Here is a 15,808-nt window from a genome sequence, read left to right as displayed (position 1 = left end):
AGTCGATACTATGTGTGCCATAATGAAAGGACTGCAATACGTTGTGTAGAAGTGTGGCTCAATGGTTAGAGCGGCAGACCCTGATGCAGAGGTCTAGCCCGGGACCAGGGTTAAATTCCCTGCCTCGGCGGGTCTTGGGCTCAATTTCCTCAAACCTGATAATTCTCGCCTCGGTGCCTATTCCAATCATGGGGTCCCACTCTGCAACTCTGGGCAATAGCTTGCTTAATCTCCGCAACGGCCCCCACAACGCTAAGGATGCCTGGCCTCCACCTTGGGGGTGCCCAGGAGTGAACACCTCACAGGGAAAGCCAGGATGGGTTCCACAGCGGTATTCGTACAAGCGCCTTGAGACCCTTGCGGGTGATTAGTGCGCTATACAAGTATCAATTTACAATTTATTTTTACCCCTCCTATACAGTGCTATTAGTACGAAACCTAGCATACTCACGCAATATGTATACTGCAGTATTACGTACGGCTGACTATGTTGAATTCAACCAACTTTGACATTAATAATACGGCTACTCCAAGGAATCGGTTAAAAATGGAATGATAAGTATGCCGCAAATTTTAAATTGATGTGGTAGCCGTTTAGAAAATATACAAGTACCAGCACAACAACATACCTGCTGCAAACTTTTTCCTACATGTCTTTTGTGTCCCCACACTCCTTCGGTGAAAGGCAGTTAGCAGTTCTCAGTTGGACATCCTGAAGTGCCCCTTCTTAGTAAACGGATGCCTCTGAAGGACAAAGAAACACCCTCTGTTAATGTATGCTCCGTCCTGGTCACCACAATAGATTGTTCCCACATGCCAACACAGTTCTGAGAAAGGGCTATTTCAGTGAAGGGGAAGACATGTGTAGAGAGTTCAAAAGTGAGTTAGAAGCTATTCTAGTGGACTGGTACATGTGTATATTTTAAAGTACAAGATAGGTACCTTTAAAATTGAGGGAAGGTGCTTATTATATTTGTTTGTGGTAAGTAGATGCGGAATGGAGAGGGGTGAAAATAAAGCCACTGGGGTTAATTAAATGTTTAATAGGTATGCAAATGTAGCTAAAAGACAATCTGGTGCCAACATAGGTATGATGGCTAGCAGGGTGGGGACAGGTATGAGTCAAGTCAAGTCAAAAAGTTTATTGCATTATTAATTAAAATCTTTACAATCTTCCCATATAATAAAAATGACTGTACAGAAACAATTAATATCGAGCAATATTAAAATTACCCATTAATATTATAACTTTAAGCCCATGTAAGTGGCTAACATCAAAAAATATTATAAATACAACAGTTAAAATTTGGATCTAGGCCGGCTTCTGTGATCCTGCCATCGAAGTGGGCTCTTAATCAGTTTTACATTCAGTCCGTGTGTAGCGTGGCAGGTCCATAGGGACCTGGCCTGGGGGGACATTCTCCTCTGTATTCCTCCTGCTCAGCTTTCCACAAGCGTTTTCTTATCTCTCTGCCAGGAATTTTACTCCCCGGCAGGCCAGAATTATGGAGGAGCCCCCCAGCCAGCTTATTACTGCCTGTCTGCATGTATGAATGTTCTGTTAATTGAAAATGGGCTTTAAATACCGTCTCCTCAGGACCATGACTGCTGGGAATGCACATAAAAGGTGGGATATGGATTCCGTTTTGTATCCACATAGACAACATTGCTTTGTTTGATGTTTATGTTTCCAGGATGGCAGTAGATCTCTTGAGATGTGCTGTCCGATCCGATAGTCTATATAGCTCTTTTTTAAATGCCAGCTAAAGTGAGATAATAAATATGCTTGTGGTTTAAGTGATATAAAGGAGGTAATGATGGTCCACCCATGCTGACGTTAAGAGATTGTGTTTTAATCCTCCAGGAAATATTTCCTTTTTGCTGCCTCGTTGACTGCTCTACTAATACTTGCTTTGTCTGCCCTGTTTTCCCAAACTATTTATAAGTCGAACTCTGCCAAACAGGTTTTCAAGTACCTTCCCCAGGAGCTCGGTGTTTCATTGTCCACCTGATGTGTGATTTCTTCCCAGTACAGACTGTCCATGGTCTCTGGGTCGGCGGAGCGAAATGTTTGCTCATGCTCCAGAATTTCTGATGTTGATGGCCAAATTCGAGCCGAACTTACGAAGGGGAGGCAGATTTTGCCAGGTTAAAAATGGCCTTGTAGATCTTTGTCTGAAGGTTATTTAGTAGGTCAGCCTCCTTGCCGCACCAGGTGACTAAGCCATAGAACAGGGTGGGCAAAATTTGAGCCGCCATAACCTTTAGAAGATGTTTGTAATTCAGGCAATCCAGTTTTATTTTTAATAATCGATATGCAAAAATAAGCGATTGTGCTTTGGCTTTTATTGTCGATTTATGCTCCTTGTGTGTTAATCCTTGCCTTATTGTAATACCCAGGTATTTGTAGGACTGTTGCTCTTCCACCGTTGCCCCATTCGCCGTCCATTTGAACCTGATTATTTTTGGATCCACTAAGTGAACGACTTTTGTTTTTGCTTTATTTAACTCCAATTTTCCCGTTTCAAATAGGATGCTAATTCTTTTATTGCTCTTTGTAGGCCTATTGGTGTTTGACTCAGCACTACTATGTCGTCCGCGTATTGTAATATATTGATGGGTTTGTTGGCTATGGTCGGTGGGTGACATTCGGCAGCTTCCATAACTTTGCTAATGTCTGAGAGGAATAGGTTGAATAGGCTTGGAGCTAAAACGCATCCTTGTTTTAAGCCCATGAGTTGTTGTGCAGGGCAACTATTGCCTTTAATAGTTGACTCGGCCGTCCCTATGTTTTTAACTTTGCCCACAGGCGCTCTCTGCTCACTCGGTCAAAAGCTGATTTTAGGTCAACGAAACATGCGTACAACCAGGTTCCCTTGTTAACTGCTTTTTCCATTAAGAACGACAAAATAGCCACATTTGCTATGGTTTCCATCCCTTGCCTGAATCCTGTTTGGAACTTAGGAATTATATTCGTGTCGTCTATCCAGTCTTGCAGCTGTGCTAGGAGGTAAGAAGCGTAAAGTTTAACCTCAACATAAATTAAGGATATCATCCTGTAATTTGCAGGGTTGCGATGGTCTCCCCGTTTAAATATCGGGTGAATTATATTCCCTTTCCAAGAGATGGGGACGTCAGCATGTACGTATATATGATTGAAAAGGGGCGTTAAGATCTCTGACCAAAAGTCTGGGTCGTTCTTAAAAAGCACGTTGGGCAGCCCATTTGGTCCTTCTGCTCCTTCTGTCTTTAATTTTGATATTATGCCCCTCAATTGTTTTTTGGAGATTAGTAGATTTATTTATTTGCCCCAATCTCTTGTTCCTAGTCTCCAATTTCTTTGTTATCCGTACTCATGTTTCTTTTTCTTTTCCCCACTTCTGACTCCATCCCCCAGGAACCTTCAATGGTGCTTAGGTCTGTGTTGCAGTACAAATTTTGCACGTGTTGGACCCACCCTTCTCCTCCAATCCCTGCCTCTTGTTGGAGACTTGCTCCTTTATTCAGATTGTTTATAATGCACCAGAAGTCCCTACTATTTGGCGATTTACCCGCGCTCAATAATTTGTTCCAGATGGTTTCCTTGTGTGTAGTCTTGGCAATCCTCAATATCTTCCTGTATACATTCCTTACTTCCGTTAGTTTACTTCTATTTGGGATTTTCCCCATTCTTTTTGCCCGCGCCTGTAATCTAACCTCTCTTGTGACCCTTCTTTTTTGATCTCGTAGGTCTGCGTTAAACCATGGCTCCTTCCTGGTGTTTTATCTTCTTTGATTACCCAACACTACTGGAAATTTATGGATGAGGTCCTGGGTCAACTGTTCCCAGTTGGTTACGTGGTCTTCATCTAACTGAGGCCCTAAATTACACATATAATCCCTTGCTTTGTCCTGGATACTTTTCAACGCGCCTTTTCGCCATTTACGCTTTTTTAGGTTGAACTTTTCGGCGTGTTGTATAAGAGAGTTCATTCTTTGTGCCGAGGTGAGAGAGATGTTCATTCTCGTTATTTGGGGTGTCATGTATTCCTATAGGTTCTGAATCGATCCCCCTATTCCTGACCCTATTCTAGTTAAACAAACCAACAAGTTAACTAGCAGTCAGCCCATGAGGCAGAAAACCCCCATGATGCAGATACCGTTATCTGACGCAGTCACACTACGGCACAGGAACGTGTTATCTGATTAGGTCATAACGCTTGCGATCTAATTAGACAAGCTATATTCCTCCAGCCCTGATAAGGCATACGGAGTTCTCATAACAAATCAAACCTATGACAACCTGGGCAAAACCCTGCGGCCATCGTTTTGATTTCACCGAGAACTTCAGTAAAAGAATGTGCTAACGAGCAAGTCGTATGACATCCTTATTGACGTATCTATGTCCATCCTTACGTCAATCTCGGCACCTTAAAGGTATAAATATTACCGATCTTGCCCTATGCAAACACACGCGTGGTGACGAGATGGAGCAGCCATACTTGCCGAAGCCAAGAGCAGAGCAGACCCCGCTGGCAGCAGCCCCGCCTTCCTGACGCGCTGAGAGACGTGCTGCTTTCTCCTGCCGAGAATCCAGCCCCGGCGTTTCTGGGTAGCCCTCGCAGGCAGCCTGGAATATCGAGACCAGAGAGAGAGATACCATTCCTCATTCATCCTAACTTCCAGGTACAGAACTGAATAACCCCTCACAGAGAATTCTTTAGTTATTCACTTGGCAAAAACAAACTTAACTTAAACTGTAACTTTCTATTCCCGCCCACGTATTAGGCTTAGGTCAGGTACACGGGGTAGGCGTATCTAGAAACACCAGTTGAGCACGTTTAGTCAAATGTATATGTGTATGTAATATATTTTATTCATTTTAAAACATCTTATGGCTTAGAAACCATATCAATGTTTTTACAGTATTATTTTATACTATTGCTTTTAATGTATGCACTTTACTTAGCTATAAGTATTGCAATAATATCGATCCATTTCTCTTGTATGAGAAAAGAGACTGATCAATAAATAACACCTTTTTATTGAACACGCCCGTCTCCTCCTTTTCTCTACATTCTGATGAGACTAAGAATGCACGTACTGACTGAGTAAAATAAATTGCCTTTTGTTCACACGACTCTCGAGATTTACTCTTGATTAGGGGAGAGCAAAGTTGTCATGTTCTATGGTTGTCAGAAACTAAATCCCTTCTTGTCTAATCAGGGAAGTTAAGTCCTCCTTGAACATTCGAGAAAGTTTCTAGTGAACTCTGAGCTAAGCTGGCAAACCCAAAACTTTAAGTCTAGTATCGACAGTAGTAGACCTAGTTAACGTCTGGCCTAGGCCTTTACTGCTGTAGGTATTATTCCAATGCGCAGAGCCTATTGGGATGATAGGAACGACACTACATGGCGCCCAACGCGTTTGGAAAGGGCGATAAAACTAACGTAAGACATTTAGAGTAACTCAGTCGTGCTTTCTCACTCAGACCCCTTTTCCCAAATACTCCAAAGACGTCTGGAGTGGGTGAAAGGTTATATCCGCCAGACCTCGCAGGAGGGAACTCCTATGTATGGTTCTTGGTACAAGTCAACGTTGAAGGATACACTGTTCCAAAATATTGTGCATCTAATCTTTGTTTCCATAAGAAACCTGATCTGCAAACAAAAGAAATAACCTTCAGGACAGTAAAATGTCAGACAATGAAGAAGAAAGAGAGGCAGTTAGATTAGCAGCTGAACTCGCAGCGGCTGATGCTGCAGCACTAGATGCGGACGGGGATATAATACTCATCCCGGTCATCAAAAGGAGATCTATAACCCTGAAACTTATAGAAAATGGACTGACACCTAGAGGTGGCACAGTCATATTCGTAATTGAGGCACACGAATATCGGCAGACAGAGGTATACTATTCATGGATACATTTTCCAGCAGCAAATGCTGTAACAAAGTACTTCCACTATTACAAATAGAGGAACCTCCTAATGAGTACACTCCTTTCGAGGAGGTGGAAGTACCACTCAAATTTCAAGAGCATTTGCTCTTATTTGATGGCGCCCTAAAACATAACAATCACATCACCAGGCTTGGTCCTTTAGGTAGACCAGGAGCAACGTGGCCGGTCCTAGCCGGATACACACCACATCCAGACATCAATGGGATGTCTGCAGCAGAGCTGTTAACACAGCTAAAACAATTAATAAAAATTCATAGACAATTAGTTCAGTATGTGATGCGGACATCAACAATTCAGCCAGCGATTAAACTTCCACAGCTGACCCCTCACCAGGGGAACACAAATAAAATTACACCACAGAACATCCAATCCTGCCTAGGTAAAATACCGGCTAAACGGGAACAAATACCATTCTGGCTAGCGCAAAAAATCACCCAAATAGAGGCGGTGTTTCCTGACACCACCCCGCTAGAAAAGCACAGGATTCTGACTATCTGCCTTCCAATGGGAATCGCACCACACATTGAGGACTGTGACACTTGGGGTACAGTCTTTGCTTCCATCTACACAAAAACGCACGGTGTTCCATCCATTTCGGTAATACCAGATGTGCTAAAACAAATTCAAGATGAATATGGACATGAACCCGCTTTAACTCTTGGTATGAAATTACTAAAAGACTTCAAGCAGGTCTCGGCTATATTATTAGCCAACATAAAGGGAGAAGCAGCAAACGTGGCGATCCGCCAGAGGTTAAAAGAAACAGATATAGCAGACCAACCAGCTGAAATTGCCAGAATCATAGAAAAATCCTATGAGGAACTAGGTAGAGATAGTTTAGGTGGAATACCAGTAAAACCACAACTGACTGAAAGTCCAGAAAAAATATTTTTTAATAATAATTCACCAAAAAAGAACTGGGATGGAAACAAACAATCCAATCCTAAAGAAAAGAAATTCCAGTCCAGAGGAAGGTCTCCTAGGCGAAGAGAGAAATCTCCGAACCAAAGACACAGGTCACCCCAGAGTGACCCCTCTGGGAAAAGATATAACCTTAGAAATAGGGATAATATAAAAAAGCCTGATAGATATCAAGACATTGATACACGTCCCTCTCAATCTTTTCAGACTTCCTCGCAGAAATCGGAAAGAAGAGGACGATCAGAACAAAGAGAAGAGCACACCAAGTCCAAAGACAAGGAACCTGCTCAGCTAAAAAAGAAATTACAATTTCCAAAAAAGAAGGTAGCCAGTATCAAGGTAGTTAACAATGCCGAGAATACTGAGGACACAACTGAAAAACGGAGAGTGGGCTCAGACAATGCTAGACAGCGCAGCAGAAGTGAGCATAGCTCGCAAAGTCCTTATGAATCATCTGGAGACAGTGGACACGAATGAATATCTTCAAGTGGAAACTGCGGACACCAGAGTTAGCAAACCTCACAAAATATACGAAATAACATTGCATATAGAGGGAGATAAGACTAGGAAAATAAGGGGACTATTTTGGGATAATCTCTCCAAGGGCTATGATATCCTTCTAGCTGAAAAAGACTGGCCACCAGAGTTTGTCAGGGAGTGCCCTCATGGCGAAGAAGTAATTATGCCTGCCTTCTCAAATCAAATTCAAATTCATAAAAAATACACACTTGCTAGAAAGTGGGCAGTGGCTTTAGCTCCTGCCTTATATAAAAATCATGTAGGATGGGATGAGGACTCTCCTCCTCACAAAATCCAGTTAAAATCACAACCAACTGCACAGAGGCAGTACCCAATTAAGCAAGAAGCTAAAAAACAGGTAAATGAAATACTAGATCAGCTAGAATACCAGGGGGTGATTGAAACTTGCACCTCACAAATGAACAACCCTTTGTTTCCGGTCTCCAAACCAGACAATTCATATCGTCTAGTTTTGGATTACCGACACCTTAACACATGTTGCAAAACTTTTGCAGTGCAAAACTCACACAGTGCTGCACTAATGAATAACATAGTGCGCAAAAAATACAAAACAACATTAGACATCTCTAATGGATTCTTTTGTCAAAACATAGCACCAGAGAGCAGATATTTAACTGCATTCTCAATAAATGGCACTCAAAAACAATTCTGTCGGTTAGCCCAGGGGTACAAGAACAGCCCGGGGGTATTCTCAGCGAGAGTAACAGAATTACTACAACTATATGATGATGAAGCATTATCTTATGTCGATGACATTTACTTAACAGATGATGACTTGGAGACTCACTTGGAAAGAGTGAACACCATAATACTTGGGTTCGCTGCAGAGGGTTACAAATTCAACTTTAAAAAATCCAGAATTGCCCATCTGACAGTCCTATTCTTAGGATATGAGTTATCAAGTGAAGGCAAAAGCCTGGCTGACAATTTCCTAGAGAAATGTGCCATAATCCAAGCACCTAGAACACTAAAAAACCTACAGTCGATTCTAGGCTTCCTAAATTTCGGAAGAACATACATTGCAAATTACGCAGAAAGGGTCAAACCCCTTTATGATCTGATAAAACCAGATTTTAAAAGATCCAATTGGACTCAAATACACACAGAAATTTTGAAATCCCTACAAACAGACATGCTAATTAAAACAAAATTAGAAACACGTGATAATACACGCAATCTTGTGATTCGAGTCATCCCAGGAAGATGCGGATTCACATACCTGACCTCTAATGAGGGAGAAAAGGTACCGATTGCATTCAAATCACACTTGTACACAGAAGCTGAACAGAAATTCAGCAACAAAGAAAAAATTGTTCATGCAGTTCAAACCGCAATAGCTAGAGAAAAAGATCAAGCTGACGGTAGACATATCACAGTCAGAACAGCAGAATCAGCCTTTGAGGCACTAACAACACCGTGTAATTTACCAACAACAACATTGAATCCAAAGTGGATACAATGGGTGAATTCAATCACAACGGACAAAGTATACTATTACCTTGATCCAGAACTAGAAGAGTTGAAAAATCTAGAATATGAAGAAACATATCCTCTGCCAATCGATATTCTGCCTTTACGACATTACGCCTGTGTAATTTATACAGACGGACATGCTCAACCTCCCGTTTGGGGAGAACAAGCATACAACCCCACATGTGGGATTACAAAAGAAGTGTGGCGCGGAGGTAAACTAAAACCTCTATTAACAAAAACACACTCAGTAGAAACTAATTCTGAACAACAAACAGAAATAATAGCATTGAAAATGGCGCTAGATAATGCGGATCGCGAATTCCCGACACTTATAGTGTCAGATTCATATTACTGCGTCAAATCATATAACATGGATTTGCAGACATGGATTCAAAACGGTTACAAAGATGACACAGATGCACCAATAAAGCAGAAACTGCTCTGGGAACAAATAGCTCTTTTACAAAAAGAACTACCAAAGACTCACGTGACACACTCACTGAGTCATCAGCGTGATGGCGTTCACGTTGCAGGGAATTCATTGGCTGAAACAGCCACAGCGACAGCAACTAAAACGGCTCCCGTAGATCGGAAAAAGCGTACATTAAAATACATTGACGGTGAAACAGTGCTGGCAGTAAAAACGTCATCAAAAGGCGACTGCTCAGCGTTACCGATCAACTATCCACTCAATTATACATACATAATCGATGCAAACTCCGTCCCTTTTGCTCGAATCCCTGGAGTGGGGGATAGAGTGATTCCAAACATGGACAGGAGAAACTTGTTAATCGCAGACGCACATATGGGCGAGGGTCTCAGACACCTCAAACTAAAAGATTCTCTGGAAGAATTACAATCGCGGTACTGGTGGCCAGGCATGAGCCTGCGTCACACCATGTTTGTAAAAAACTGCCCAAACTGCAACAGAGATCGCAGTGGGGAGAGAAACAGTTTAATACCTCGTCGGTTTACTCCAGGAAAAATCAGGAGTAAAAAGGAAGGGTTGCGATTAACATATACAGGCTAGTTCCACTTATAATGTAGATCACCAGCACTCGGCTGACGTCCGGACTGTTATACAAAGATTTGCGAGTCTAAATGGCATATACGCTAAGAGCATGCTATGTTTGACCATTGTCTCCACTCTAGCCCTCAAGCATGGGGGGAAACATGGCCAAATGAGCATAGCCCAGCGGGAATCTTCTCACTTCCTTCCTGAGGGTACGGGATGGTGTAAAGAAAAAACCAAGGCATAAAGCAATCTATAGCGGAAAGGATATTAGGTTCGGGAGCTGGGTGGGTCAAACATCTAATAAGTGTCCAACGTAGTCTCAATAACTTGCCAAGAAATTCTCTGAAAGGATTCAGTCCGTACGAATTATTATTCGGAACTAGGATGATTATCTCTGACCTTGACAGTCAGACTTCAGTGGTGAAAGAAAAAAGCTTTGATATCAAAGACCGTTTGGCTATTTTGCATGACTTAAACAAAACAAGAAAAGACCTGAGCAACATAAAGTTGAAACAACAGCCAACAACCACTGAAGAACCACCACCTGTCCCAGCAAGACCTGTCTGGATTCCAAAAGTCGGGGATCTAGTCAGGGAGAAGATCGCAGTAAAGAAGGAATTTGGGCCTTCTTACAGAAAAGCAGTTCCTGTCTTGTCTGTCAACGGGACAAGATCAGTTGTACTACCGCCACTTGCTGGTAAAAAGGAGAACCGAGTTGTATCCATCGACCTGGTAAAACCACAACATGTGGCCGATAACAAACAGTAGGCCAAGTGGACTCCCAATAAGTAGCAGAAAACCAAGGTTTGCTACCAGTACAGAGGTCCTAACAAAGAGGCTCATCACATTCGAAACGCCTACAAAAGAACAACAAGGACTATGCAACAATGCAATAGAACTCAGACCTCTGAAAACCCAAATAAAAACATTTAGCAGAGACACACCAATCTATAATGAAGTACCAAGTGAAAATGCAAGAAACAGAAATCCTGAAGCAATTGGAACAATTGACAGAACAGCATCTGGCTACTTCATAAACTTCGATGATTCCTCTGAAGGCTTCAGTGAATCAAAGACACAGCCATCATCAAAAACCTTTAAAGATAAAGCCAAAGAACTTTTGAAACAACTGAAAGAAACATATCTGATTTCTCCATGGATTGAATTTTGGGTGGGTTTTGGTGCATTTATCCTCATACTTTGGCTCATCATGATACTAACATTGGGACGCTTTATTGAGGGAAAATATGCAAAAATGGACACAGCAAGTCAGAAAATCAACTTGATCCTCAAACCACACACATCTTCACACGTCGAGAAAAGAGAACTTTCTTCAGCCAACTTCACAGCCAATCCGATACCTGGTGGGGTAGCCTGGGACAACACTGACTATGAAATTTATGGTCCGGTCGAGATCCTGAAATATCCACACCAAATTAAGATCTCCTTGAGTGACTTTGTAAAACCAAACTCATTTGCTGATGATTGGGACTTCGAAAGCATTAATAATATGATGTCTGATTTAGTAATGTCTGCTAAATTTACCAAACATGATTATTTGCAGGGTTCTACCAATTATGATAGTATGTACTGTTATAACCACTATGGTAACCATTTTTTACATAGATCTGCACAACCTAGAAATGTTTTAAACTATAATCAATGGGAACATTGTGCAACACCTCCAAAAGGGAGCTCAAGAACCGTTTACGACAAATATTCATATTTTTCAGGTTTTAACACAAGTAATGCTGAAGCATTTTATTTTAAATTATCAAATAAGACAGGGACCAAGACCATGATAACCAACACAAAATTGATATATTCAGACTCATTCTTTGAACAAATGAATACTTTTGGATTTTATTATTGGGACAAAAATGTTGAATTGAAAAGTGTTTGGGGTACAAAAGATTGGCAAGTACAGGGTATAGAAGCTTTGTTTAGAGCCTGCATGATCCCAGAACAAATGATATTTTTAAATAACACTGTTCAACAGACCACCTGTCTTGGCTTAGCCAAAATCAAAGATTTAAATAAACCGTCTATTCCAAAGCCAACAATGTTGAGCAATAACTCTGATACAGATGAAGAGATAGACGTAAACCATATATTAAACCAAAACAGAACACATCCTGATTGGAAACAGTGGTTGATCTGGCCCACAGATACTAATAACTGTCAAGACAGATTCCTGAACAAAACGCAGGGGTTGAAAATGACCAGGCCAGACCCTAGATATCCTCAAAGACATCACCCAGGGATAATAACCACCTACAGTGTGGGCAAATTATGCCTTCAATGGCTACAAACTTCCACACTGGCAGAAATTAAGCAACACCTAACTTTACTTACTGATGGTGCTGACTTGCGTGATTTCACTATGGGACCACGCAAACAGCGTCAAAAGCGTTTCATAGCAGCCTCTGTATATGCAGCATACAATGAGGCCTGGAAGGTTACTCAAATTGAAACAGCAGAGAGAATACGGGAAATTGACCGTATTAATTTGGAAAAATCACTTTCTGTAGTGGACAATGGGTTAATGACTCTGTCCTCCAGAATTTTTTCTTTGGACAGCATTGTGTCTTCAGCAATCGATATATTATCGCAAGACTTACTGTTATTACAACACGGTCAGTCACAATTGCGTTCTATTGTACAGCTTGGCTGGACGTTACAAAATCTGCGTTCAGGCTATGTGCCTTGGCGTCTAATCAACACAACGTCATTATTCCAAATCTTTAACCTTACTGATAGACAAATCAGTATGGCACAAAAGGGTGCTGATTATACAATCTTGAGCATTGAAAAACTCGAAAGATTACCAGTGACAATGTCAAAACGACCTGTCAGTGAATGGATAATACATGGGATAATAAATATTCCAATCTCAACCTTCAGGTTTCAATACTGCCAAAAATATATACATGCTGGCATGTACGAGAAATTGGGAAAGGGGTACCTTAAAACAACATGGAACCTGCCCTATTCACATGCATGTGTCAGTAATAAAGGACAGAAAGTGTTTCTTAGTGGCAACAATTGTGCGATGTCACTAAGTGGCACACTTCTGTGTAACGGAATTAGTTTGCATGGAGCCTGTGAAGGGAATTCATACAACCTTTCATGTCACCAGCAAGGCGCACCTGCAACAGAAATAGAAACATTCTTTCAAAGACTCTATAATGGGAGTTACATTCTAATTGTAGATCGCAGATGTTGTAGTCTTATGCCCTGGACTCCTTATCTAGTAACTACCACTGCGAAGGTCAAGTGCTGTGGACGCTCGTTGTTCCCCAGCTCCTTCCCAGACAGGGAGGCAAGGGCATGGCCCGATTTGAAAATTACTTCTATTCGAATAGATACTTTAAGCAGAATGAAAACAGTGCTTCTTCAGACGCCTACCAGGCTCTCGTCATCAAAAGAAACGTATGATCTACAAGTCGCAAGGACGACTGCAGAGATACATACATTATTATCAACTAATTCCCCCGTACATTTCGCGGAAATCCTGAATGAAATCTTAAATATTTCTGATACCAATGGGGTCTCAAAGGTATTTAAGACAGTATTTTCAATGGCATTAACACCATTCAAAGCCATACTGGGTATTTTTCCAGATTTCGTCCATTCGATTTTTGGCGGACTTCCCCTGATCTTGGGACTAATTGCAGGAATCCTATTCTTAGTCCTTATTTTTCGTTATGGCAACCCATGTCACAGACAAAACTCTGGCGACAAGAGAAGAAACAATCCTAGCCATTGGATACCGGGACCGGATATCAAAAATCCTGGGACTCTCCCGGCTTAGAGACCTGAACATGACTTGGTTTCTATCATTTCGACCAATGTGGCAAAGATGTGTTTTACCTGTATTAAGGTGTCTGCTATGCGGAGAAGAATGCGTGTTAGACACCTGTCTGACGCTACAATTGGATGCGCCAATGGATGCAGAAACATTGTTGAGCCCGATCAAGGTTCATGCTTTGTGCTGCCCTCAAAGGCTACCAATCCTGATGACGGCATTCGTGGAAGCTTCACCACTGCGATTGATGGGTAGTGAAGTTCAAGATGAAAGCAGCATCGAACAGGTACGACCTTCTGTCAGCAATGCAAATCAGAATGTCAATGGAGACAATCATGCACAAGAATGCATGATTACACCTATTTCCGAGTTAGTAGAACTTTCCCAGGAAGCTGTTGACAGTTTTTTCGAAAGCCTAAATGATATGATGTTCTCACCCGAACAGAAATAGAGACTTTTGAGCAAGCTCGCACACGGCGTTCCCTGAATTCGGCCTTCAACTTTAAATAATAAAGTCACATGAACTATTTTTCACTCCAGTTCACGGACAGCAACTCTTTCAGAAGCCCCAATTCATTTTTTCGGTTTTTCGGGACACTTATCTTCTGCTTAAAGTAAGAAACTATTCCTAAAGAACTAAGATTTCTATTTTTAGATACTTTATAGACTTTAGCTGCCCGCTGGTATGTTCACAAATATTTTATTCTGTGATGGAATGGTCTCGAAACTTTTTTCTGTATTTAAGAAACCATTTCATGTGTAATTCTCATATACCAAATAAGCAATAATGTATACAAATACGTGATTACTTTAGCATTATTTCATAGCTTGAGTGCATACAATATATATGTCTGCAAATTTTCCGTATATTTGAAGAATTTCAAAATGCATTTATGTATTTTGGGGTGGTCTATAGTATGTTGTACTATGTTATACTATGCCTAGATTAGTAAATATGTCCATAGTTAGCGTGGAGTGGGTGTCATGTATTCCTATAGGTTCTGAATCGATCCCCCTATTCCTGACCCTATTCTAGTTAAACAAACCAACAAGTTAACTAGCAGTCAGCCCATGAGGCAGAAAACCCCCATGATGCAGATACCGTTATCTGACGCAGTCACACTACGGCACAGGAACGTGTTATCTGATTAGGTCATAACGCTTGCGATCTAATTAGACAAGCGATATTCCTCCAGCCCCTGATAAGGCATACGGAGTTCTCATAACAAATCAAACCTATGACAACCTGGGCAAAACCCTGCGGCCATTGTTTTGATTTCACCGAGAACTTCAGTAAAAGAATGTGCTAACGAGCAAGTCGTATGACATCCTTATTGACGTATCTATGTCCATCCTTACGTCAATCTCGGCACCTTAAAGGTATAAATATTACCGATCTTGCCCTATGCAAACACACGCGTGTGGACGAGACGGAGCAGCCATACTTGCCGAAGCCAAGAGTAGAGCAGACCCCGCTGGCAGCAGCCCCGCCTTCCTGACGCGCTGAGAGACGCGCTGCTTTCTCCTGCCGAGAATCCAGCCCCGGCGTTTCTGGGTAGCCCTCGCAGGCAGCCTGGAATATCGAGACCAGAGAGAGAGATACCATTCCTCATTCATCCTAACTTCCAGGTACAGAACTGAATAACCCCTCACAGAGAATTCTTTAGTTATTCACTTGGCAAAAACAAACTTAACTTAAACTGTAACTTTCTATTCCCGCCCACGTATTAGGCTTAGGTCAGGTACACGGGGTAGGCGTATCTAGAAACACCAGTTGAGCACGTTTAGTCAAATGTATATGTGTATGTAATATATTTTATTCAGTTTAAAACATCTTATGGCTTAGAAACCATATCAATGTTTTTACAGTATTATTTTATACTATTGCTTTTAATGTATGCACTTTACTTAGCTATAAGTATTGCAATAATATCGATCCATTTCTCTTGTATGAGAAAAGAGACTGATCAATAAATAACACCTTTTTATTGAACACGCCCGTCTCCTCCTTTTCTCTACATTCTGATGAGACTAAGAATTCACGTACTGACTGAGTAAAATAAATTGCCTTTTGTTCACACGACTCTCGAGATTTACTCTTGATTAGGGGA

This window comes from Lissotriton helveticus, chromosome 6, assembly GCF_964261635.1.
Source record: "Lissotriton helveticus chromosome 6, aLisHel1.1, whole genome shotgun sequence".
Lineage (NCBI taxonomy): Eukaryota > Metazoa > Chordata > Amphibia > Caudata > Salamandridae > Lissotriton > Lissotriton helveticus.
The sequence above is the reverse complement of the archived record's forward strand: the minus strand, read 5'-3'. Positions refer to the sequence as shown.